The sequence below is a fragment of the Rhinolophus sinicus genome, linkage group LG09 (assembly GCF_036562045.2).
Source record: "Rhinolophus sinicus isolate RSC01 linkage group LG09, ASM3656204v1, whole genome shotgun sequence".
NCBI classification, from domain to species: domain Eukaryota; kingdom Metazoa; phylum Chordata; class Mammalia; order Chiroptera; family Rhinolophidae; genus Rhinolophus; species Rhinolophus sinicus.
Window position 1 is genome coordinate 55,342,154 of NC_133758.1, and position 25,855 is coordinate 55,368,008.

Sequence of the window (25,855 nt, forward strand, 5' to 3'; positions counted from 1 at the left end):
TGTGACAAGATTGTGATTTTACAGGGGTCTTTTTCAGGAAATTGTTTCCCATCATACAGATATTTTTTTTCAGAATGGGTCAGTTAAAGATATTGTATACTTTCTCATTCTATATTTATTTATAACACACCAACACATTCTCACACATGTGCACTCATAAACACACATTAAAGTACTCAAGGATCTAACTTTCAGACAAGTTGATCTTGAAACAGTCTGGATGCCTAAAAAGTAAGGGTGGACCTACATGTGCGTGTGTCCCTGTAACATCACATCTACTCCAAAGACAAAGGGATCGCAAGTCCAGAATCACGGAAATGAAAGACCTGGGGAAATCAGAGTGCCTAGGAAGCAGGCAATATCAAAACATTGTGTATTCATTTTCTTCTTGGAGATTTTTGCTCTTGAAATGCCACAACTTACCTAGGTCAGCAATTCTCAAACTCTAGCATGCAGTAGAATCTCCTGGAGGACACCATAAAGTCCAGATTGCTCTCCCCATGCCCAGTGGATGATTCAGTGGATCTGCAGTGGGCCTAAAAATGTGCATTTCTAACAAGTTAGTAGGTGATGCTGATGCTGCTGTTCCCGGAACCACACTTTGAAAACCACTGCCCTAGGCATCATATTCCAGAATTCTATCCAGGTTAGATGGTCTCATGCTCATATATGTTGCAAATATTGACTGAGTGCTTACCAGGTGCCAGGCGCTGTGCTAGTTGCAGAGAATATGAGAAACATACTTTCCTGTCCTTTATGGAGAGCAGCCAACCCTTCAGCATTCTTCACAGAAAATTCCACGTTCACTCTCAGCCTGTCTGCAGGGGTAGTTGAGGAACTGCTAATTCCCTGCTCCATGCTTTGTTTAGTGGGGTGGAAAGGTTCAAGACCCAGAAGGGAAAACAATTCTAATTACTTCTGCCTTTCCTTACTCAATCTCTTTCCTATCTCCTGTAGACGTGTAATAGTAGGTTTTGCAGAGTTAACTCTTTCTTGGATAGCTGGATCTTTGTACAGATTTGTAGGTCCTTTGATTCCTTCTAGGGCCAATGCCCAGGCCAGGTGCACAGAGTGGCTATTTTTCTCCAACATTTAAGAACTGTTGTTTGTGATCAAGCCTTTACTCATTCATAATCCTGTTTCCTCATATTGAATCTTTTATCTGTTTCTTTAGCTTTACATTGTTTACAAAAAACAGGGTCACTTTCAACCTTAAAAATTTAGTTCCAAAATAAGTTAAATGATGATACCTGATCTTGGATATCGTTTGTGTAAATTGGATGGCTGTTCATTAAGTTACCAGTAATGAACAGCCATCCAATCTACACAAAAGATGTGGACTCCACACATCTTTTGGATTTGGACACCAGAAAGCTTTTTTTTAAGGGATTGCATCATTTTCTAGGTTCCTGAGGAGGACATAGTCTGATGTCATTCATCTATGAAATGATATTCTCACAAGAATAGTTTCTTCATCCTCCCATCCCAATGAAACTTTGAGAAGCTTTATGAAAATACTGTGAGAAGACAGACTCATTCCTGCTTAAAGTTAAAACCTCTGGTGACATTTATACTAGAAGTGGTGTCACTGTGTTTGGGGATGCACCTGTGCCTTCTCTCTCACCCTGGCAGGTGCTTCCTTTTTCTTCCCCCTTTGAATATCATTTTGAGGTTCTCTGCTCTGAATGAACCAGTTGGAACTGTACACTTTTAGACAAGGATTTTATAGATAAAATAATAATTTTTGGAAGCTGAGAAACAAATCTATATGTTGACTTTTCCATTTTCTGGAAATGTCTCAATTATTAGCTTTCATTTTTTAGTAGAATATAAAATTAATTCACAAATGCTTCAAAAGGAATGCATTTTCAAATATATCATCAAATAATGCATTATTTTTTAAAGTTCAGTTTCCTACCTTTCCTTAGAAATTTTTTTGCAAACTCTAATATCTGGTTATTGCCTCACCAAGTAAAGGAACAAAAAGCACATTTTCTCCTCATGGTTTGATTTGCAGCAGACTTACCTGGTGTTTTCTGTAATCAGCTTCAATTTTGGAAAAAAAATTTTTGAACTACTGACTCTGTGTTCTTAGGACTGACTTGTTCTGTGCTATCAACACAATTTCCTCACAAAGAATATATGATTACCACCGATTCCTTGGAACTATCTTGACCCTATTTTAGAAGAGATGCTTCCTTAATCCAGAGTCCAACGACATTGATTTTATGTATTATGGTGTCTTCATTCAGCTGTTTGTGCACTCAGGAAACTTGGCTAAATCATCCATCACCCTGTCATCTTTTTTCTTTTATCGTTAGTTTCTATATCCAGACTCTTTCAATTTGTTTAAAATAATCTGTGGTAGGAGAAAGGCAGTGAAACAATAGTTTGGTGTCCCCACAGGCTGCCCTCCTCTGCTTGCGTTTTCATCTATGTGTGTGTTGGAGCTCAGGCAACCCATGACATGCTCAGTTTCATCCAGTGAGACTTAGGGTGTTTATTTTTGTTTGCAAATCCTTGGTGGAGATCCAGAAAGAGTTTACCGGAACTATATTTCTTATCTTTTAATCAAAGTTTCTGCTGCTGTTCCCATTGACTTTTCTGACAGCCTAGCTTGTTTTGATGTTTTTCGTGGGAATGGATTGTGACACTACCGCTGTGCCCTCTCACACACATCCCAGAGGTCAAGAAAGTTGAGTCAAGGTAGCTGACAGAAGGAAGGTAGTTATATCTTGCTGTCTCTAATAGAATCCATATTTCAGTTACCCTGCAGTTCTGTTACTCCTGCAGCTGCTTCTAGCCTCACCTTGGTCTGTCTTCCCCCATGCAGCATCGCTACATCCAGGGTTGCCTCAACCATAACCATACTTAGATTGCAGGTATTGATCAGACTTCACATAGAGAAGATAGAAAGAAAGAAAGAAGTCAAAATGGAGAGAATAAACTCAAAGAAAGGAGGAGAGGGGTGTAGGAAAAAAGGAAAAGGTGCCTTGAGAAGTAAGGGAAGCCCAGGTGATGTGAGGTGAAGTTGTGAATGGGAGTAAATGAGCAAAAGGAATGGGAGATAGAGGAGAAAACCCCTAACTACTTCAGGTGCTGGACCTTTCCTACGAGGATAAACTATAAAGAAAATGAAGAAAGACACCAGACAGGTACTGAGAGCATAAGTGTGTGTGTGTGTGTGTGTGTGTGTGTGTGTGTGTGTGCGCGCGCGCGCGTGCGTGTGTGTGTGTCTGTGTACATGCACACGCATGCATGTATGTGTGTTGAGAACCCACTTGTGTGTAGCAGGAAATCAAAATGACCCTGAATCTGAAACATCACATGTGTGGACATACCACTTCTTGTATGCTCTGAATTGTGCATTCAGAATTTACATGTCCCTGGAACATCCAACCTTCCCAAAGGCCACCTCTGCCACAACACCTCCTCGACCACCACAGACCTCCCTGATTTATTTTCATCTTAAAACCTACAGCATTTATAATCTCTACAAACAATTTAATCCATCATGAAAGTCTGGCTGACAAGGCACTGTCTTGTTTGACATACATGATTAGCCTTTAGACCCAAGGAAATCCTACCTGTGACTAATCCTTTCTGTATCCACCAGACCTGCAAACACATTAAAAGTTCAGGAGGTACCTTCTGATCACTTGCACTGGAGGTCGAGTCTACTTTTGAGTTTTTAAATGTATAAAGCATCTTATATGTAAAACTAATTTGAAAGACCAATTTATTATTTTAATCCGGAGGTCTCATTATTATCAAATGCAAAAGAAAAAACAGAGCAGAATGAGTTGGTAACCTTGAGGCTGGTGCTTGTCTTCTCACTCAAATTCTTAGTACTTTTCTTTTTTAGATATTTATTTAAGTATGAATAAAAAGGAGCAAAGAAAGGGCCCTGACCCAGTAATCATGTATGAGTTTTAGTTGCCTTTGCATAAGGAGTTGTGGGGCTGCCTTATTGTCTTTGAACAATTAAAGTACCCAGAAGAAAAACGACAATTCAAATTTTGTGCTCTTTTTGCCCACTGTAGAATTTCACTTCACTTCTCTCTCAACAATGAAAATAATTCCATATAAATAAAAACTCTTTAGGGATTTCCTTGAGAATATCCAAAGTAATAATTTATCTAAACTAAAGAGTTATTATAGAAACTGGCTTGGTGTCAAAGATTTTGAGTTTCACATTTAATGTCACTGGGCAATTAGAATAGAAATGAAGAAGTGAAGTAAATCAGCCCTAGCTTTTTGTTTCTTTCTGAAATCAGCTGCAATATGAAAGAATGCACTCCTAAAAGATGTGTGGTTGCATGCCTGTCTGTCTGTATCTATATAGAGAGGAACACCGCAGACAGAATTTTTAAAATAAAGAAAATACAGCAATAACCCCGTCTAAGACAGTGATTCTTAACCCTGCTACACACTAAAATCACCTTGACAGCTTTAAAAATTCCAAATGCCTAAGTCTACCTCTGAGGCTTCTGATTTTGTCAGTCTAAGATGAGACCTAGGCATTGATATTTGTAAAATACCCAGGTGATAAAATCTGCAGCCAGTGTGAACCACTGCTCTAAAGAATGTATGCAGAGTTGAATTAAAAGACTGTGAGCAATTGAGCCAATATAGAACTCAACTGTCACTTGCAAATGAGACCAATGAAAAACAATGCATTTTTTATTATTGTATGCCACTTACACACATCTTGTTTTATTTGATCTTTATGACACTCTTAGGGCATTTAGGGGTGATGATGAGGAAATGGAGGCTGAGGAAGTTTATGTGATGAATCCAGCATCACATAATTTTCAGGTAGTGGATCAGGTTCTAGCCCAAAACCTTCAACTGGAAGGTATGCATATGTTAGTCTTCCGAACTATAATCACAAACCTTAAAAAGACCTTAGTTATTGCTAGTATGTTCCCGATAAAGAATGGAGTTTTTGAAAGAAGATGATTTACCTTGTATAATGGGAAATACTGAAATATTGAATAGTCATTACTTATTTAACCAGTGCTTTTCAAACTTTTAACCATGACCTACAGTGAGAAATACATCTTATATCACAACCCACTGCAAATACAGACCCATACATGCAGAGCCCAAATAAACCTTCTCACAGTAAGGATAAGTCCTTTCTATTTGCTCTCTGATATTTTCCATTCTATTCTGTATTCTGTTGGAGTCTACTGCACTGACTGCCCTAATGGATTGTGACTCAGGGCTTGAAAAACACTATACAGCTTCCCTTCTCTCTGAAGGCCAGAAAAAATGGTAACATCATGATTAGGGAAGTGAATGATCTGTCTGTCTTAGCTATGTGGAAAGATATGCTGTAGGCTAAAAAAATGAACATTATTTGGAAGAGTGTACAGAAAATATTATAACTTATAAACTTGTTAGGCTTGGCAATAGGTAGTCAATCAGGATTTTAATCCTTTTAAGAAAAAATCTTACGCAACAAAGAGTGTAGGTATGATTTTTTCCAAGGCAGGATAATGAATGTTTCAATCTTACATTTAACTCTAAGAAATTCAAAATGAGAAACAGAGACATGGAAAAAATAAAATTTATAATCTATAAATAGTTTAGAAAGAATTTGTACTTTCTCCTGTAAGTCATGGATCCCAAATGGGGTGTAGACGGAAGCCAAAACCTGGTGAAGTGATTCAGGTTCTATGAATTTATTGTCTGACTCTCATGTTTTAAAATTTGATTATATCAAATGAGAGTCTACATGTAGAAGTATTTTTTAATTTATTAAGGGCCATTTGCAAAATAATATTAGTTTAAAATATTCTAATTGCCGTTTTGGGGGGTTCAGTCTTGTTTCCCCAGCAAGACTGTGAGGTGTTTCCAAGCTGACTTGGCCATGGATTTCTCTTCTTTTTTCGCAGAGCTTTGCACAGTGGTGGCTACATAGGAGATGCTCTATGATTGTTCACTGCAGGGAAGCTCTGCCTGCTCCTAAGGGTCTGACCTGCAGCTTAGGAATGGAGGAGAGGGTGCTGAGAAGTGTGGGAATGGGAGCATTGGCAGTCTTTTTAAATTTTTCTTTTCCTTCCAAATTTTCTTGTATCATAATTTTCTATCACCATCCTCATTTAGCATTTGCATTTATTCATATGTGCACACTTATACCTACACTCTACACACCGTGTGTCTCGGGGTCCTAGAGAGAGTCTGTGTTTCTAGAGAGGTGCTGTGAGGAGCAGCTCCCCTCTTAGAGGCAGCATGACTGTGAGCTCGCCTGGTAGGAGCAGAGCTTAAAGAAGGTGGCTCTTTGCTCAGTCCCTCTGTCAATCTGCCACTCAGATGACATTACCAGCCACATAGTGATTCTGACCACTACAGTTTCAACTTGTCCTTATTCTAAGCAACATTGTTTAATTTATACCCATTATGAACCACTGGTTAACAAAAGAACACTAATGTTGAAATACTAGTGAGGAGATTAAAAAAATTATAATCACTTTGCAAATTTATCCCAATATAGTCTTGCACAGATCTATGCTTCATTATTCTGAAAGATGTTTCTGGTTTTTCAAAATTTTATGTTAAAAATGAAAAATATATTTATAATTATATTCAGGTTAATTTTATATTTATTCAGAATAAAGATCATATACATATACAGCTAGAAAGGTGCTTACAAACAATAGCACAAAACAAATATTATAAAAACAAGCTCATTGATTATTAAAGCTGGAAATACAAAAATTATAAGCATCATTGAAATTTATTGTTTTTATCATAAAGCAATTTCATTTCACAGTGCTTTATATTGTACCAGCTTTATTGAGATATAATTCATATAACATACAATTCTTCCCTTTTAAAATATAGTGTACAATTCAGTAGGTTTTTGTATATTCACAGAGTTGTGCAACCATCACCATGATCTAAATTTAGAACATTTTTGTCATTCCAAAAAGAAACTTTGTACCCATTAATAGTTATCCCCATTTTCTCCCAAGCTCCTACATGTTTCCCCAAAAATAAGACCGAGCCAGACAATCAGCTCTAATGCATCTTTTGGAGCAAATATTAATATAAGACCTGGTCTTATTTTATGATAATATAAGACCGGGTCTAATATAATATAATATAACATAATATAATACCAGGTCTTATTTTACTATAACATAAGACCAGGTATAATATGATATGATATGATATATGACATGATATGATATGATATGATATGATATGATATGATATGATATGATATGATATGATATGATATGATACCGGGTCTTATAAAAATTTTTGCTCCAAAAGACGCATTAGAGCCGATTGCCCGGCTAGGTCTTGTTTTCGGGGAAACACGGTAGCTGTGGACAACCACTAATCTACTGTTCGTCTCTATAGATTTGCCTATTTTGGACATTTTACATAAATGAATAACATAGTATGTGGTCTTTTGTGCAGTTTCTTTCACTTAGCATGATGTTTTCAAGTTTACCTATGTGATAGCAAGTATCCGTATTTCATTTCTTTTTATGGCTGAGTAATATTCTATTCTATGGATATACCACATTTTGTTTATTCATTCACCTGTTGAATATTTGAGTTGTTTCAACTTTTTGACTATTATGAATATTACTCCTGGGAACATTTGTGTACAAGTTTTTGTGTGGGAATGTGTTTTCATTTCTCTTGCGTAGGATTGCCAGGTCATGTAGTAACTGTATATTTAACTTTGTGAGGAACTACCAGACAACAACTGCACCATTACACATTCCCATCAGCAGTGTATGAGGGTTTTCATTTTTCCATGCTCTCACCAACACTAGGTTATTGGTCTTTTGATTATAGTCATCCTTCATTGTGTGAAGTGGAATCTCATTGTGGTATTGATTTTCATTTCCCTGATGGCTAATGATGCTGATCATCTTTTCATGTGCTTTTTGGCCATTTACGTATCTTCTTTGGAGAGCTGTCTATGAAGATCCTTTGCCCATTTTTAAATTTTTTTTTATTGAGCAGTAAATGTTCTTTATATTTTTTAGATACAAGTCTCTTATCAGGTATATAATTTATAAAAATTTTCTCTCATTCTGTGAGTTGTCTTTTCACTTTTCCTTGATAGTGTCCTTTGAAGCACAAAAATAATTAATTTTGATAAAATCCAATATACCTATTTTTCTTTTGTTGCTTGTGCTTTTTGTGGGATAACTAAGAAGGCTTTGCCTAATTAAAAATCACAAAAATTTACTCCTCTGTTTTCTTCCAAGACTTTTATAATTTTAGTTCTCACATTTACATCCCTAATCCATTTTGAGTTAATTTTTGTGCATGGTATAAGGAAGAGGTCCAGCTTCATTTTTTATATGTGGATATGCAGTTGTCCCATTATCGTTTGTTGAAAAAGACTCTTCTTCCTCAATGATTGGTCATGGCACTTTGGTCAAAAATGTACTGACAGTAAATGTTCACATTAAAGTGTTTGAAAAAATATTTAAAAGGCACTGACAGTAAATGTGAGGGTTTCTTTCTGGATTCTCAATTCTATTCCATTGATAATAATTAGCCTCATGTCAGTACCACACTATTTGATTACTTCTTTTGGCTATTCTGGGTTCCTTGAATTTCCATATGAATTTTAGGATAGTTTTTCCATATAAATTTTAGGATAATTTTTCTATTTCTTTTTAAAAAAACAACTGGGAATTTGATAGGGATTATGTTAAATTTGTAGACCAATTTGTGAAGTACCTTACTTCCAATCCATGAGCCGTGGGGGGCTATTCCATTTATTTGGGTGTTCTTTAATTTTTTCAATGATGTTTTGCAATTGGAAGAATTTAAGTTTTGCACTTATTTTGTTAAATTTATTCCTAAGTATTTTCTTCTTTTTGATACTATTGAAAATTGAATTGTCTTTTAATATCATTTTTGAGTTGTTTATTGCTAGTGAATAGAAATATGTTGGCTTTTGTCTATTGAGCTTATATCCTGCAATTTTGATGGACTTGTTTCTTAGTGGATTTTAATAGTCTTTTAGTGGATTCCTTAGGATTTTCTATGTACAAGATCATGTCCTCTGTGAATACAGATGGCTTGACTTCTTTTCAATCTTGATGCCTTTTATTTCTTTTTGTTGTTTAATTTCCCTGGCTAGAACATACATTAAAATGTTGAATAGAAATGGAAAGAATGGGGGTCCTTATCTTACTCCTGATCTTAATTAGAAAACCAACTTTTACTATTAGGTATGGTGTTAGCTGTGGGTCTTTTTCTAGATGCCCTTCTATTCCTAGTTTGTTGAGTGTTTTTATGATAAAAGTGTGTCGGACTTTTATCAAATATTTTCTCTGAATCTTTTGAGATGATCACGTGGTTTTTGGCTTTTCTTATATTGACATGGTGTGTTACTTTATTGATTGTTAGATGTTAAACCACCTTGCTCTCCTAGAATAAATCCCAGTTGGTCATGATGCATAATCTTTTTTATATATTGCTGGATTCGGTTTCCTAGTATTTGGTTGAGGATATTTGCATGTAATTTCATAAGATATATTGGTCCATAATTTTCTGTTCTTATGATGTCTTTATCTGGTTTTGTTATCAGGGTAAGTGTAAGTATTGTGAAGTTTCCTCTCCTTTTATTATTTTTGGAAGAATTTGTGAAGAATTAGTATTTATTCTTTAAATGTTTGGTAAATTCACCAATAAAGCCATTTGGGCCTGTGCTTTTCTTTATTGGAAGTTATAAAATTACTAATTCAATCTCTTGTTATAAGTCTATTCAGGTTTTCTATTTATTCTTGAGTCAGTTTTGATAGTGCCTTTCCACGAATGTTCCATTTTATCAAAGTTATCTAATTTGTTGGCTTACAGTTGTCCATGTTATTCCATTATAATCCTTTTTATATTTGCAAGATTGGTACTGATGTCGCCTCCTTCATTCCTGATTTTAATAATTTGAGTCTTTTTTTCTTTGTCTGTCAACTAAAGGTTTGTCAATTTTGTTGATCTTTTCAAAAAACTAAATTTTGGTTTGGTTCATTTTTTTCTATTTTTCTGTTTTATATTTAATTATTTTCTGCTCTAATCTTTATTTCCCTCCTTCTTCTTGCTTTAGGTTTAGTTTACTCCTAAATATTTCTTAGTTTTCTGTACACCCTTTAGATAATTTTCAGAGATTTTAAATGATGATTTTTAAAAAGATTTTTATATAAAATATAGCTAACATGCAACATTATACCGCATTTCCCCCAAAATAAGACCTAGCCGAACAATCACCTACCTCTAATACATCTTTTGGAGCAAAAATTAATATAAGACCTGGTCTTATTTTACTGTAATATAAGACAGGGTCTTTAATATAATGTAATGTAATGTAATGTAATGTAATGTAATGTAATGTAATGTAATGTAATGTAATGTAATGTAATATATAAGATACTATACACCGGGTCTTATATTAATTTTTGCTCCAAAAGATGCATTAGAGCTGATTGTCCGGCTAGGTTTTATTTTCGGGAAACACAGTATTAGTTTCAGGTGTACGCTATAGTTATTCAACATTTATATATCCAAAGAAGTGATCACTATGATAAGTGCAGCAACCATCTGACTTCGTACCATGCTATCACAATATTATTGACTGTATTCCCTCTGCTGAGAGTACATCCCCATAACTTATTTGTTTTATACCTGGAAATTTGGGCCTCTTGTTCCCCTTCACCTTTCCCCAGCCCTTTTTAAATTTTTCAATTACAGTTGACATTCAATATTTTATATTAATTTTAGGTGTCCAGCACAGTGATTAGACATTTATATAATTTAAGATGTGATCCCCCTGACTAGTCTACTACCCACCTGGCACTATACATAGTTATTACCATAGTATTGCCTATATTCCCTATGCTTTACATCTTCATGACTATTTTGTAACTACCTATTTGTATTTCTTAATCCCTTCACCTTTTTCACCCTGTCCCCCAATTCCCTTACCATCTGGCAACCATCAAAATGTTGTCTGTATCTATGAGTTTGTTTCTGCTTATTTTGTTCTTTAGATTCCACATGTAAGTGAAATTACATTGCATCTGTCTTTTTCTGTCTGACAATCTACTGAACACAATACCCTCCAGGTCCATACATGCCTCCACAGATGACCAGAACCCATTCCCTTCCATAGCTGAGCAATATGCCATTGTATATACTTGTATGTATCACCTACTCTTTAAGCATTCATCCATCGACAGACACCCAGGCTGCCTCCACATCTTGGCCATTTTAAACAATGCTGCAATGAACATATGGATGCACACATCCTCTTGAAGTAGTGTTTCTCTTGTTATAACGTTTGTTTTAAAGTCTATTTTGTCTGGTATAAGTATTTCTACCTCAGCTTTTTTGTCTGGTTGTTTCCATTTTCATGAAATATCTTTCTCCATCCCTTTACTTTCTAGTCTGTGTGTCTTTCAATCTGAACTGAGTCTCTTGTAGTCAGCATATGTAAGGGTTTTGTTTTCTTATCATTCAGCCACCATGTGCTTTTTTATTGGAGTATTTAATCCATTTACATTGAAAGTAACTGTTGATAGATATGTAGTTATTGCCATTTTATTATTCATATATATACATATATATATAAATGTGTGTGTATATATACATATATACATATATATGTACATATATATACATATATATGTATACAAATATATATATATTTGTCTTAAAGAAGTCCCTCTAACCCTTGTAATACTGGTTTGGTGGTGATGAATTCCTTTAGCTTTTTCTTCTCTGGGAAGCTCTTTATCTGTTCTAGGGTTTTAAATGATAGCCTTGCGGGGTAGAGTACCCTTGGTTTTAGGTACTGACTTTTGATCACTTTGAATATTTCCTGGTACTCTCTTCTTGCATGTAATGTTTCTGTTCAGAAATCAATTGACAATCTTATGAGAGCTCCTCTATAAGTAATTAGTTGCTTTTCTCTTGATGCTTTTAGGATTCTCTCTTTGTCTTTACCTTTGCCATTTTAATTATAATATGTCTTGGTGTGGGCCTCTTTGGGTTCTTCTTGTTTGGGACTCACTGCACTTCCTGAGCTTGTATATCCATTTCCTTCACCAGGTTAGGAATGTTTTCAGTCATTACGTCTTCAAATAGGTTCTCAATCCTTTGTGCTCTCTCTTGTCTTTTTCTGGTAACCTATGATGCAAATGTTGTTACACTTGATGTTGTCCCAGAGGTCTCTTAAACTATCTTCATATTTTATTCTTTTTTCTTTTTGCTGTTCTGATTGGGTGTTTTCTGCTACCTTGTCTTCCAAATCACTGATTCAATCCTCTGCTTCATCTAGTCTGCTGGTGATACTTTCTAGTGCATTCTTCATTTCAGTTATTGTATTCTTCACTTCTGACTGGTTCTTTTTTATGGTTTCTATGTCCTCTTTTATGCTTGAAATCCCTTTGTTGAAGTTCTCACTAAGTTCCTTGAGCATCCTTATAGCCATTGTTTTTAACTCTGTATTTGGTAAGTTGCTTGCCTCCATTTTGTTTATTGTTTTTTTCTGAGGTTTTCTCCTGTTCTCTCATTTGGAACATGTTTCTTTGTCTCCCCATTTTGGCTGCCTCTCTGTGTTTGTTTCTAAGTATTTGATAGATCTGCTATGTCTCCTAGTCTTGGCTGTGTGGCCTTATATAGTAAGTGCCCTGTGGAGCCCCATAGCACAGTTTCCCTGACCACCTGTGCCAGGTACTCCAGCTCTCTCTCTTAAATGGGTTGTGTGTTCCCTCCTGTTATAGTTGAGCCTTGCAATTGGCATGTCAGTAGGTGGGATTGACTCTCAGGCTAACTGTCTGTGGGGTTTGGCCACGTCCACAACTTACAGACTACTGTGGGGAGGGGGGCTTACCCTGTGGAGTGGGATTTGCCCTAGTGGGCTCTGGTGCCGGTTGAGACCACCCTTTTGATGTGACACTTGTGGGGCTAATTGGGTGGTGCTCTGCTGTGGTCTGAAGCTAACCTCCAAATATGTTGGTTCTGGGGCCTTTTGGGAGGGCTTCTCTTACAGGTCTAGGTCACCCATTGCTTGTAACTGACCAAGGACTACTTGGTAGAAGCTACAAAGTGATCTATGGTTGATTGCTGCCTGTGCTAAACCTGGAGGTATGTGGAAGTGGTCACACTGTTAACTGAAGACAGTTGCCACCAGTACTGGGCAAAAAGCCAGGACACTTCAAGGCCTACTGCCACCTGTTGGCTCTCATAAGGTTCCGCCACTGAAAAAGCCTCGTTGTGGTATTGGGTGAGGCGGGGTCTCAGGGAGTCACCAAAGTGGGACGAGTATTTTCACCAGGTTAATGTAGATTCTGGTTTGGTGCCAGTACTGAGCCTGGAGCTACTCAGCAGAAATCTCAGAGCATACGGAGGCCCCATTTGCCACCCACTTGGGACCCACCGACCCCCAATAATTGTCCAAGAAAGGGTTCAACTAGGGGCAGGCTGGCTGCTCACCAAGAAAGTGCCTCCAGCATTGGGCAAGTTGGGTAGGGTGGGGTCCCAGGGAGTCACCAGGGTGGAGTGAGTGAAATTCACCAGACCAATTCTGATTCAGATTTGGCCATGGGCATGGAAGGAGGGCTCAACACAGGAAAGATGGTGCCTGCCTGCCAGCTGCACAAGAGAAGGACCCCCACACTGGATAAATGGCGACTGTCCCTCTATCCTTTGCCACAAAGCCACACAACCCAGTCTCTCCCCATGTTTCTGATGACCTCCCCCCACCCTGAGTCACTGTCCCTCTGCCAGAGCCCAGGGCAAGTACCTGCAAGTGAGTAAGTCTGTGCACAGGCCCTTTAAGAGGATGTATGGGTTTCCTGCAGCCTTCCAGCACACTCCAATGGTCGGAATCCCTACTGTTTTTCACAGCCAGATGTTGTAGGGGCTCCTGTTCCTGGCACCAGTATTCTGGTCTGGGAAGGCTGGGGTCCCTCGCTCCTCCAGGGGGAATCTCTACAGCTGAGATATCCCTTCTGATTCTCCTGATTCTCAACTGGCACACACAGGTTTGGGGTCAGGCCATTCAGTGTCTCCGATCCTCCTACCAGTTTTGTTGTGGTTTCTTTATGTTTTTAATTATAAAACATATGTTCAGCTAGACTTCAGATGGTTGATTGTTCTATAATTTAATTGTAATTTTAATGTCTTCATGGGAGGAGGCAAACACTGCAGTTATCTACTCTACCATGTTGGATCCTAGAACCCTAAATGGTTATTTTTTAATAATGATTTTTTCCTGGCGAGTGGGTCCATGTAGCTCTTTACTCACTATTCTGGAAGTTAATCTCCCATATTATATTTCAAATATGATAAATTTCAAACACACTATAGTTATACCTTGCTTTACTTCACTTCGTTTATTGTGCTTCACAGATATTGTTTTTTACAAATTGAAGGTTTGTGACAATCCTGTTTTGAGCGAGTCTATTGGCAGTCTATTTTTCCAATAGCAACTTACTCACTTTGTGTCTCTGTTTCACATTCTGGTAATTTTCGCAATACTTAAAATTTCTTTATTATATTTGTTATGGGGATTTGTGATCATTGATCTTTGATGTTACTATTGTAATTGTTTTGGGTTGCCACAAACCATGGCAATATAAGATGGCAAACTTAGTCGATAAATGTTGTGTGTATTCTCATTGCTCCATAGATGGCAATATTTCTCTCTCTCTCTCTCTCTCTCTCTCTCTCTCTCTCTACCCCCCCCCCAGGCCTACCTATTCCCTGAGACACAAAGTATTGAAATTAAGCCAATTAATAACTCTACAATGGCCTCTAAGTGTTTAAGTAAAAGGAAGAGTAGCACATCTGTTACTTTAAATGAAAAGCTAGAAATGATTAAGCTTAGGGAGGAAGGCATGTTGAAAGCAGAAATTCGCCAAAAACTAGGCCTGTTGTGCTAGTTAGCCAAGTTGTAAATGCAAAGGAAAAGTTCTTGAAGGAAATTAAAAGTAGCTATTCCAGTGAATAGATGAATGATATATATTAAAAACAGCAACAACAACAAAAACATTATTGCCGATATGGAAAAACTTTGTGGTCTGGATAGAAGATCAAACCAGCCATCACATTCCCTGAAACTGAATCCTAATCTAGAACAAGTCCCTTTCTTCAATTCTATGAAGGCTGAGAGAAGTGAGGAAGCTGCAGAAGAAATGTTTGAAACTAGCAGAGATTGGTTTATAAGGTTTAAGGAAAGAAGCCATCTTCATAACATAAAAGTGCAAGGTGAAGCAACAAATACTGATGTAGAAGCTGCAACAGAAGATCTATCTAAGATAATTAATGAAGGTGGCTACACTAAACAACAGATTTTTAATGTAGATGAAACGGCCTTATGTTGGAAGAAGAAGGCATCTAGGACTTTGATAACTAGAGAGAAGTTATTGCCTGGCTTCAAAGTTTCAAAGGACAGGCTGACTCTCTTGTTAGGGAATAATGCAGCTAGTGCCTTCAAGTTGAAACCAATGCTCACTTACCATTATGGAAATCCTAGAGCCATTAAGAATTATGTTGAATCTATTCTATTTGTCCTCTATAAATGGAAAAACAAAGCATGGATGACAGCACATTTGTTTACAACATGGTTTACTGAATATTTTAAGCCCCCTGTTGAGACCTACTGCTTAGAAAAATAGATTCCTTTCAAAATATTACTACTCATTGACATTACTGGTCATCCGGGAGCTCTGAATGAGATGCACAATGAGACTAATGTTGTTTTCATGCCTGCTAATACAACATCCATTCTGCAGCACATGGATCAAGGAGTAATTTCAATTTTCAAGTCTCATTATTTACGAAATACATTTTGTAAGGCTATAGCTGCTTCTAAGAGGATTAAATGGTAATAGACAATTGTTGAAAAGTTTTTCTGTAAGGCACATTACAAGAAAAAAATTGTAAAGCCATTTGTGATATTACCATTTCTGGCCCTTTAAATTTTTAAAAAATCAATTTTATTTGTATAACCGTGATTAAGTTAGTTTCTGCCAGAAAACCTTTCTTCCTGTGAAAATTCCAAACATTTTTATTACTGCCACTCTATTTTGCTGTATTCTATTGCTTTCCTAATTTGTGTGTTTATTGTTGAGAATAGCAGACTTGATTAAGGTCACTTTTAATCAAAACAGGACCATATTTCTCCTTATCCACATAAAAGGCACTCTTGGACCATTTGATCAATGGGTGCCAACTCTACCAACCATTTTGGTTTCTGCCAGTTTTATAGTGGCAAGTTGTCTTCATAAAGCTCAGTTGATTTTCATTATTTCTGGTTAACCAAGGGCCTCATGTGCACCTAAATTCTTCATGTTTCCATGTGGTGATATCATTGCCTACGTAGAAAGACTCCTCATTTTAAGCAAAGAAATCTGATATCATAGTGTGCTTAAAAATTACATTTTAGTTTTAATACTTTTTCAATTCACAAATGAATAAGATATTAAACTGAACAGTTCCTTCAGGTACATTATAATCTTTAGTATTAGAATAGGATCCAATGAATCCCTAAATGGAAAGGACATTTTGAGTCTGAAAGAAAAGAAAGGATTATGGACATAATAAATTAGACATAGAAAAAAGAGGGAGAATGTGCTTTTTTTCTGGAAAAATCTGATTTTTATAAATATTTATATTTATTTTTATTTACCTTTTTATACTAGCAGTATAGAGCCAGCCACTTCATCTTTTCCGAGCCCAAGAAAAGGAAAGGCATAAAAGACAATAGCCTTAATTTGCCAGAGGACACATTCAGTTTAACATAAAGGAAAATTGCCCTATGGTACAATTATTAAGTTTGCTTCCAATATTGTCTTCCCTGAGATGTGAAGACTTCCTTCTTGTATGGTGAAGTTTAACACACTCTGTGTACTTCCAGCCCTTCCAAGAGCCTTGGTCTCAAAGAATTAACTCATTTCATACATCTTTTAAATGGGTCTTGTAGATCAAGGCCCTTCTAAAAATAGGATTTGGCTCAGGCGTCATGCTTGGACCCGCCACATTTAGAGTTAGCCTGGTTAGTGGTTAGTAGTAGATTCTGGAGTGAGATTTCCTGGTTCAAGTTCTGGCACTACTAACTAGCTGTATGACATTAGGCAAACCTCTCTGTGTCTCAGTTTCCTTATCTGTAAGATTCGGATAATAACTACAAGTTCTGACAATTAAGTTCGCGAACTTGTTGCAATGATGTTGCTAACATTTTTTGATATCAGAGGGATTATTCATTATGAATTTGTACCACTGGACAAACAGTTAACCAAGTTTACTATTTGGAAGTGCTGAAAAGGCTGCATGGAAAAGTCACTTGAAAACGACCTGAACTTTTTGCCAACAATTCATGGCTCTTGCATCACGACAATGCACCAGCTCACATGGCACTGTCTGTGAGGGAGTTTTTAGCCAGTAAACAAATAACTGTATTGGAACACCCTCCCGACTCACCTGTTCTGGCCCCCAATGACTTCTTTCTTTACCCAAAGGTGAAAGAAATATTGAAAAGAAGACATTTGAATAACATTCAGGACATTAAGGGTAATACGACGACAGCTCTGATGGCCATTCCAGAAAAAGAGTTCCAAAATTGCTTTGAAGGGTGGACTAGACACTGGCGTTGGTGCATAGCTTCCCAAGGGGAATGCTTTGAAGGTGACCATAGTGATATTCAGCAATGAGATATGTAGCACTTTTCCTAGGATGAGTTCGTGGACGTAAATGTCAGACCTTGTAGTACTCATCTCATATGCTACTTGTAAAGCTTAGTTAGATGAGTAAATTGCTTTGGTATACTGCCTGGCACATAGTAAGTACCATATAAGTGTTAGCTATTATTATCATTGTTATTTAGGTTAAGAATACCTTCTATACATTCCTACAGGACCCCCATTCATTTATTTTCATTCATTCATTCACTTGCTTCTTTCCGAGGTCTCTGCTGAGCACTGCACTGAGTTGTACCAGTCTCACTATTTCATTAGCTCTTGCTGAGGACATGAACTGGAGACATCATGGACAAAGACATTCCTGGATTTTTTTGTATCCTCTGTCCCCTCACAGTGAGCAGCACATAGTAAGTGCTCAGCTCTGAAAACTGACATAAATGAGGATTCACCTCATGTTTTCAAAGGTGATCCAATACCAGGAGTAGTGCCTCTTGTGTTTAAAGCATATGTGTGCTAGGCTAGTCTTAAAGTGCCAAAGATGAAATCAGAATATAGTTATATAAGCTGATGTGATTTGGGGCTTTTAGCCTATGATTTTTGTAGTGCTTTGCCTTAGCATATGCTCAGCTCAGATACAGTAACTGGGGTGTGCTGTGACTTTATCTTGACTTTTGAAGAAATTAATGCTTTCACCAAAGCCAGGAATCTAAAGGTCTCAGAACTACCTGGACACATCGTAGAATTTGTAAGCAAGACAATGAGAAGCTCCAGGGATGATAGTATGACCCTTCCTCCACAGTCACATCAGCCAAGAAATGCTTGTGATTGCAAAGGGACCACTGCTTTTGAATCTTCAAGAATAATAATCAGTGTTGTTCAGTAATTTGGCAACAGCACACACCAAATAAGGATGCCACATATGTATGTGTACCAAAATGCACAATAGTGCTAATGAAAGTGGAGTTTATATCTCTCAAGGGGCAGTTAGTTTTTATGGGGTTAAGAACTTGGAACTAGAATAATAGTATCTAGAATCTAAGTAATAAACACCAGAGCCTCATTTTTTATGGTCTATCCAGAAATAGGATGACTTATGAAAGTTATTCAACCTTCCAGCTTTTCGATGCAATCAAGAAATGTAATATATTTGAAAAGCAAATGAAATATTTTTTCTGAGTAGCCACATTGAATATTTTAAATATTCATATATTCAGTGTGATTTTATATTTCACCTGAAATACAAAAGGCCTCCAGTAGATCATTTCTACGACCCCTTTAAAGAGCTTCCCCTTGATGATGACGTGTCAGTTTTGTGTAGGCACCATCAGTAACCCTGTTGATAGTGAAAACAGTTTGGGGGGTGCCAGCAGCTGACCACTGGTAGGACACATGCAACTGAATGGAAAGCTGTGTCTAGAACTCTCCAGTGCCGGGACTCTACTTTCGTATTGTCTGGTTCTCTCAGGGAGCAGGGAGGCCGGAGAGGACATGAGAAAGCCGGGCCACGTTCATAGCGATAGACCAACAGCATCTTCATAATTCTGTCTTTAAGAAGACTCTGCTCATGGCAATTGAGATTTTTCCAGAAGGTAAAATTAGAATTCTTTCTTAACATACGAGGTATGGCAATTAAGTTCGTGAACTCATCATAGAAAAAGTGCGACATACCTCATTGCTGAATATCACTATGGTCACCTTTGAAGTACTCCCCTTGGGAAGCTATGCATGGATTCCAGAGCCTAGTCCACCCTTCAAAGCAATTTTGGAACTCTTTTTTCTGGAATGGCCATCAGAGCTGTCATTGTATTATCCTTGATGTCCTGAATGTCATCAAAATGTCTTTCTTTCAATATTTCCTTTATCTTCAGGTAAAGAAAGAAGTCACTGGGGGCCAGATCGGGTGAGTCGGGAGGGTGTTCCAATACAGTTATTTGTTTACTGGCTAAAAACTCCCTCACAGACAGTGCCGTGTGATCTGGTGCATTGTCATGATGCAAGAGCCATGAATTGCTGGCAAAAAGTTCAGGTCGTTTTCATGTGACTTTTTCATGCAGCCTTTTCAGCACTTCCAAATAGTAAACTTGGTTAACTGTTTGTCCAGTTGGTACAAATTCATAATGAATAATCCCTCTGATGTTAAAAAAGGTTAGCAACATCGTTTTGACTCTTGATTTGGACTGATGGAACTTTTTTAGTCGTAGAGAATTGGCTGACTTCCATTGTGCACTTTGATGCTTTGTTTCAGGGTCGTATTGGTACACCCATGTTTCATCACCAGTGATAACATGGCCCAAAATATCATCTTACCTCTTCAAAAGGTCTTGGCAAACTCTGACTCTCCTTTTCTTGTGTTCATCTGTGAGCTCCTTCAGGACTATTTCTGTACACACCTTTTTCATGCCAAGATTTTCAATTAAGATTTTCCAGTTTCTCTATCTATGTTTTACTTGGTCGGCTATGCTTCTCACAGTCAGCCAACAATTTTGACACACAATTCGATGAATTTTTTGCAATGTTTTTGTCAATTCTGTTTGTTAATGGTCACCCTGACCTCTCTTCATCAGTGACGCATTCTCTTCCCTCCGAAAAACATTTGATCCATTTGTATACCGCCATTTTCTTCATGGCATTATCCCAATAAACTTGGACTAGCATGTCCCTGATTGCACTTCCACTCTTGCCAAGTTTAGCAAGAAATTGAATGTTTGTTCATTGCTCTAGTTCAAGCTCAGACATTCTCATGATGGCACACAAAAATATACAACAACAATAATGAACGCCACTCAGCAAGACACGGCCACACGTTGACATGAACACAGCTGTGAGACACTGATATACCAAGGTTATAAAACCTTACCAAGCTGTTTGTACAGTGCTGCCAAATGTTAGCGCACAGTGGCAAGTTCACTAACTTAATTGTCAGACCTCGTATAGCATCCAGGATTCCTGAGGGACTTCTGGAGTTTTTAAGAAGAATGCCAAATATCCTAGTATTATATTCTGACACCAGAGCCTCAGTTAACATAAGTTGGTTGGCTTTGCCATTCTCATGAGCCCTGACAGCACTGTCAACCCCTATTGCTTCTCCCACAGGGTATGAATGGATCAGTAACAGCCCCTCAGCACAGGTGGGAGGACAGCAAGAGCACCTGCCTTGTTTGGTACTGGGCCCCGCCCTTAGCCCAGAAGGGCAGCATTATGATTTTACACACGTATGCACACAAACTTACATGCTGAGTACTATTTGTTAAAGTCATTGTTGAGCAGCAACCACTTTGGCCCAAAATGGGAGACCTGGGTTCTACTCTCATTTCCTCTGTGTGGTATGCACAAACCACAAATTCTCTGAGCCCCAGGTTTGCTCATTTAATCCAAATGAGGAGTTTGGATTAGACCAAAGTTTCAGAAGAACCTTTGATGTGCAGCTGAATCACCTGGGGATTTGGTTCAAATGTAGGCTCTGATTTAGGTCTGGGGCAGGGCCCAAGGTCCTGCTTCTCTAACCAGCTCCCAGGTGATGCTGATGCTAATGCTACTGGTCCACACTTTGAGTAGCAAAGGTTATATGTTATTTTATTTTATCCTCCCAACCACCCTATGATCTAGGTATTCTTAGCCTCATTTTAAAGATGAGGAAATGGGTTTAGCTCAAGCTGACACAGTTAGATAGCAGGACTGGAACCCAAACTTGGGTCTAACTGGCCCCTGAATTTAGCCACGGTAAAACTTTATACTGCCTTTCATTTTCTTCTGGGGCTTGGAAGAGTAGCTGCAGTTTTATAAGGTGTATAACCCACTTGGGAGGAGTAGCTTAGCCATTATGAAAATCTATATTGCCATAAGTGAAGAAAAAGAAGTAATTCTTTTTTTTTTTCCCATTAGAGGAAAAAATTACTGTAGTGGCATAGATAATGTGTGAGGTAAACTCCAAAGTCTGTTAATACAGGGAGTATTGTTGCATATTAGGAAGCTATTTCAAGGCTGTTCAATATAGACTAATTATTTTAATAAACTTTTAATCCACCTTATCTTGCTAGCTCCATCGTGTCACATATTTTACATTTGTGGACATTTCTACCAAATGATGGGATATCAAGCGCTGTGGTTGGAGCACATGCAGAGCGTTCATGTTTCTACATAAACACATCTCTGTGTTGTGTTCTCTAAGCACCAAGAATACGTTAGTAAATTATTCTATGCTATAGGGTAAGGTCCACACATATCAAACAAACTATTACTATGTTTTGAGTCTGCAGGAACACAAAGTTTGTGTTCTTTTAAAATCCTCATTCACAACTTTAAGCATAGCAACCTTACTTAAAATGTACTGTCTTGTTTTCTAAAGGTCAAGTTCCAGGGCTTAATTTTTATGTGGAAAATTTCATCCCAGGGCAAAATTTTACCGCATAGTCATAAACCTCAAAGAATGAGAATTTATAATGGACAGGGCCTTTGATTCTTAACAGAAATGACATTAACAGGTATAGGAGACATATGAAGTGGCTCCAAGAGTCTCTGGCAACATGTAGAGATACGGAATCTTTAACATGGATTTGCAAGTTATTGCCCAAAAGAAATCAGGTGATCAGGCTAAAATTATCCAAATAAATCCATATAAATTGACTAAAATCCTTTGGTTAGTTTCAGGAGACTTCAGTTTGTTGGCTGGTGGATAATTCTGAGTTCACTACCCACTGAGCAGAATGATAGGTGGGTAGGTAGGAGCTTCTGAGTCAGACTGCCCAGGGTTCCGACTCCTAGCCTGCCTTTGAGCAGCCATTTGACCTTGGACAAAATACTCACCCTCTCTGAGCCTCAGCTCCCTCCTCCATAAAGTGGGAATAAGAAAACGTGCCTCACAGTGTTGGTATGAATATAAAAGATATAGTACAGTGCTTGAAAGTACCTAGAATATAACAGTAGATCTTTATAAATGATTATGCATGCTAATTTTCTGCTATGTAACCATTTTAAAGGTATTCCTAACTCTCCAAATGATCTGTATCTGTGAAAAGTTGTGTTGGAATACCTACTGAGGGTGGGAGAATTGGAAGGTGGTAAGGGACAGATAACAGGGCATGACAGATCCCATTGTAATGAAATCAGAGGCTTGGACCAAGCTAGATGCTAACCCAGATTATATGCAACAGAGAAAAATTCTGGTATAACAGCTCACCTCTTTACCACCCAGAGATTTTTCTCTGAATCTAATGAGCTCTGAGTAGCCTCTGAGCTAAAATCCCTGCCCTGTGCTGCCTCTTTTGGCCATTTAGATCATGGGTGCTCTAGCCACCTCAGCTTGTTATATCCCAATGTTAGCTAGAAGCCAATCCATAGAGTTTGTTCAGTTTCTTAAGCAACTATCTATAGATGGAACCTAAGACGAGTCAACCCTACAGTAAATGCTTGTCTGTCAGACTACACTGGAGGTCCAGTATATTTCCTCCTAAGGACTGTAACCGCTTAGTAAATATATGTCAGATGAATTAATGAACTGAAGACCTTTATATACAAAACCTTGAAGATGTTGGTAGACTGAGCTTGTGAAGAGCAGAGGCTCGTCAGGTTTTTGTTGCTATCAACTAACCCTTGTGAAAATGTCTGGCTTAGGTGTCCCTTCCTGGCACCATTTCCAAGGCCTCTGCCTAACCTCGTACAGCTTAGGGACATTTTGTTAGTTGCACAAAACTTACATTAGTAAAATCAGCCATCAGAACACTCATTTTAAAGATGTATATTTAAAGACAAGTAGGGAGGAAAGAGATCTTGAATGCAAATTTTTTTACACTTTCCTGCTTTTGCGTTTTTGTTCAGCTGACTAGTTTCTTCCCACACCCTTCTGCTACGTGTGCTGCCATTTTCCCTGAATTAAGGGAAAAGAAATATTGGCACCTATCATTTAAAAAGCTCCAGTGATCCACATACCATCGGGGCCAGCTAGAATGAGTGTTTATCATGTGCTTTCTTTCTGAAGCATCCTCCTCAGGCTGGTGCTTAAAAGGGAATCGGAACAAAATTAAGAACACCAGCTGGTGGCTTAGCCCCGACAACCCTTCAGTGAATGCAAAACAGTGGTGTTGTGCCCAAGTTAACCCTGCAGCGTGGTGAGCAACATGTCAGACAGTCCAGGTGGCTCTGATGGATACCCATCTCAGCCAGGAGTGCACAACATATCCCACAGGAATGTATGCCAGCCAGCCTAGTGTGAGGTGTGGGCAGTGTTTTGAAAGTAAACTGTCATCCATAGTCAAAAGCTTTTAAAGTTATTTTTAAACAGATTAAACAGTGAGAACAATTAAACAGATGAACAAGGAGCTTAATTAAGATTGCTTCCCATCACCCAAACACCCAGTTGATAAGGAAGCCAGCCAAACAAAGTAAGTAAGTTAAGGCAGAGTTGAATATCCTGTAGCCATTAGAAATGTGTTCATTTTTTAATACATGAAATATGCATTTTAAATAATGTTAAAAAAATCCCAAAGTGGACTATTTCTAACTATGTAAAAATGCTAATATATCCATTAAAAATATGACAGAACAGATTTTCAGGTCCCATATGTTGACTGGAATCTCTGATTTTCAAAAACAGACTTGCCTAACAGTCATATACAATCTTATGAATAGTCCTCTTGAAGGACTTGATTTCAGAGTGATCCTATCACTTTGACTAAACTGACTAGAAAGTACCATCCCCAGAAGACAAGATCCTCAGGGCTGCAGGGACAAGGGACTGCCCAAGAGGCCCAGCGAAGTGAGAGCGGTCTCATAATGCTTTCAGAGGCTGGTTCTTCTCTGAGGCTTCCCTGAGCTGGGTGAGCACGTTCCAGCCCAGTCTCTGGAGCCTCCCGCTCTTCATTCATCCAGCCATGTGACTCTAAGAAGAAATCTGAGGAAAGTATAACATAAGAAAGGGGAGTTACGTTTTAAATTCGTGAATTGCTCAAAAAAAAAAAATCAGGTTATCTTGATAGGCACATGCAAATATATACAATGGTTAATTTTCCTGCTGAAATTCCCATTTCTTTTACCCACACGAAATCTCTGAAAAATCTTCATGATGATTCGTTTGTTCCTTTCCTGCCCACCCCACATACCCAGTAATTAGAATACAAGAGGACCAGGAGGTGACATAAAGCCCAGAAGCTGTTCTTGGCCCCAGGTGACATGCTGGGGCAGACAGCAGGGACTGACTGCTGACGTAACTGTCCTCGTTTCTAATGCTGGTAGTAACCAACAGAGTTTAGTTTTGCTTTGACAACTCCTCTTACAGCCAAAACTATTGTTATGGCCCACATGTCATTGCTATTTACCCTAAATAAGAAAAAACAAAGGCTATTCTGGGCACAGAGCAGTGCTTGTGGTGGGGGTTATTTGCAATATTACCATGGCATGCTGCCCTTTTCACTGAGGCCACCCTGATTTTTTCTGAAAAGTGCTCTGACAGACATGCAACCTTTTCTTAAGTCTCTTTACACAGCCCCAGGGCATCAGAGTGCACCGGAGAGGTTTTGCACACATATGAAACAAACTGTTTAGACCTCAGGGGACAAAAGAGACTGTGCTTGCACAAAATGAACCAGGAAAAAGCGCCCTCCCGAGATATGTCACTGCTTTAGTATTTGAATTGCCTTTTCTCATCACCTGGGATTGTTTTCTGTAATTTCTGAACCTTGTAAACTAAAACTGCATAGTAAGATTGAGAATCCTGACTTTGTAGGATTCTCTGTGGTATATTTGTACTATCATACAATGAGAAATAATGACGACAAGAGAGGAGGGAGAGAAAAGAGAGAAGAGCTGACAGGGAAGGGGGTATAGGAAAACTGTGAGTGTTTCCTGGTGTGGTTATGAGTGCCAGTTGCCAGTGCAGAGCTTAGCTGCAAGAGCCGTGCAAGCTGCTCCCCTCAGTTATAGGCTTTGGGGAGAGGAGGACCCAGAGGACAGTCCACAGCCTGGCTCCGGGCGTGAGGGGAGTTGTGCGCGCTCTGAATGGGAACATGCTCTTAAAACTGGATCCACAGCGGAGAAGCATGAATAGCTAAGTGTTCCTGCCTGCTTGCACATGCTGCCTGGGTAAGTGCTCTCCTCTCCTCTCCTCTCCTCTCCTCTCCTCTCCTCTCCTCTCCTCCCCTCCCCTCCCCTCCCCTCCCCTCCCCTCCCCTCCCCTC

The 25,855-nt window shown here is 38.3% G+C and overlaps 1 protein-coding gene across 13 annotated transcripts in view; it reads left to right on the top strand.

The window, feature by feature from the left end:
• The window catches only part of LDLRAD4 (low density lipoprotein receptor class A domain containing 4), a 606,571-nt gene that overhangs the window by 531,392 nt on the left and 49,324 nt on the right, over positions 1–25,855 (top strand). Inside the window, exon 1 of one of the 13 annotated variants that reach the window (XM_019718705.2) lies at positions 19,850–25,760. The exons of the other annotated variants lie outside the window; for them this stretch is intronic. The gene's annotated coding sequence lies outside the window, so the exon portion shown is untranslated. Of the gene's footprint in view, positions 1–19,849; positions 25,761–25,855 lie in introns of those variants that run through there. 13 annotated transcript variants of the gene reach the window in all.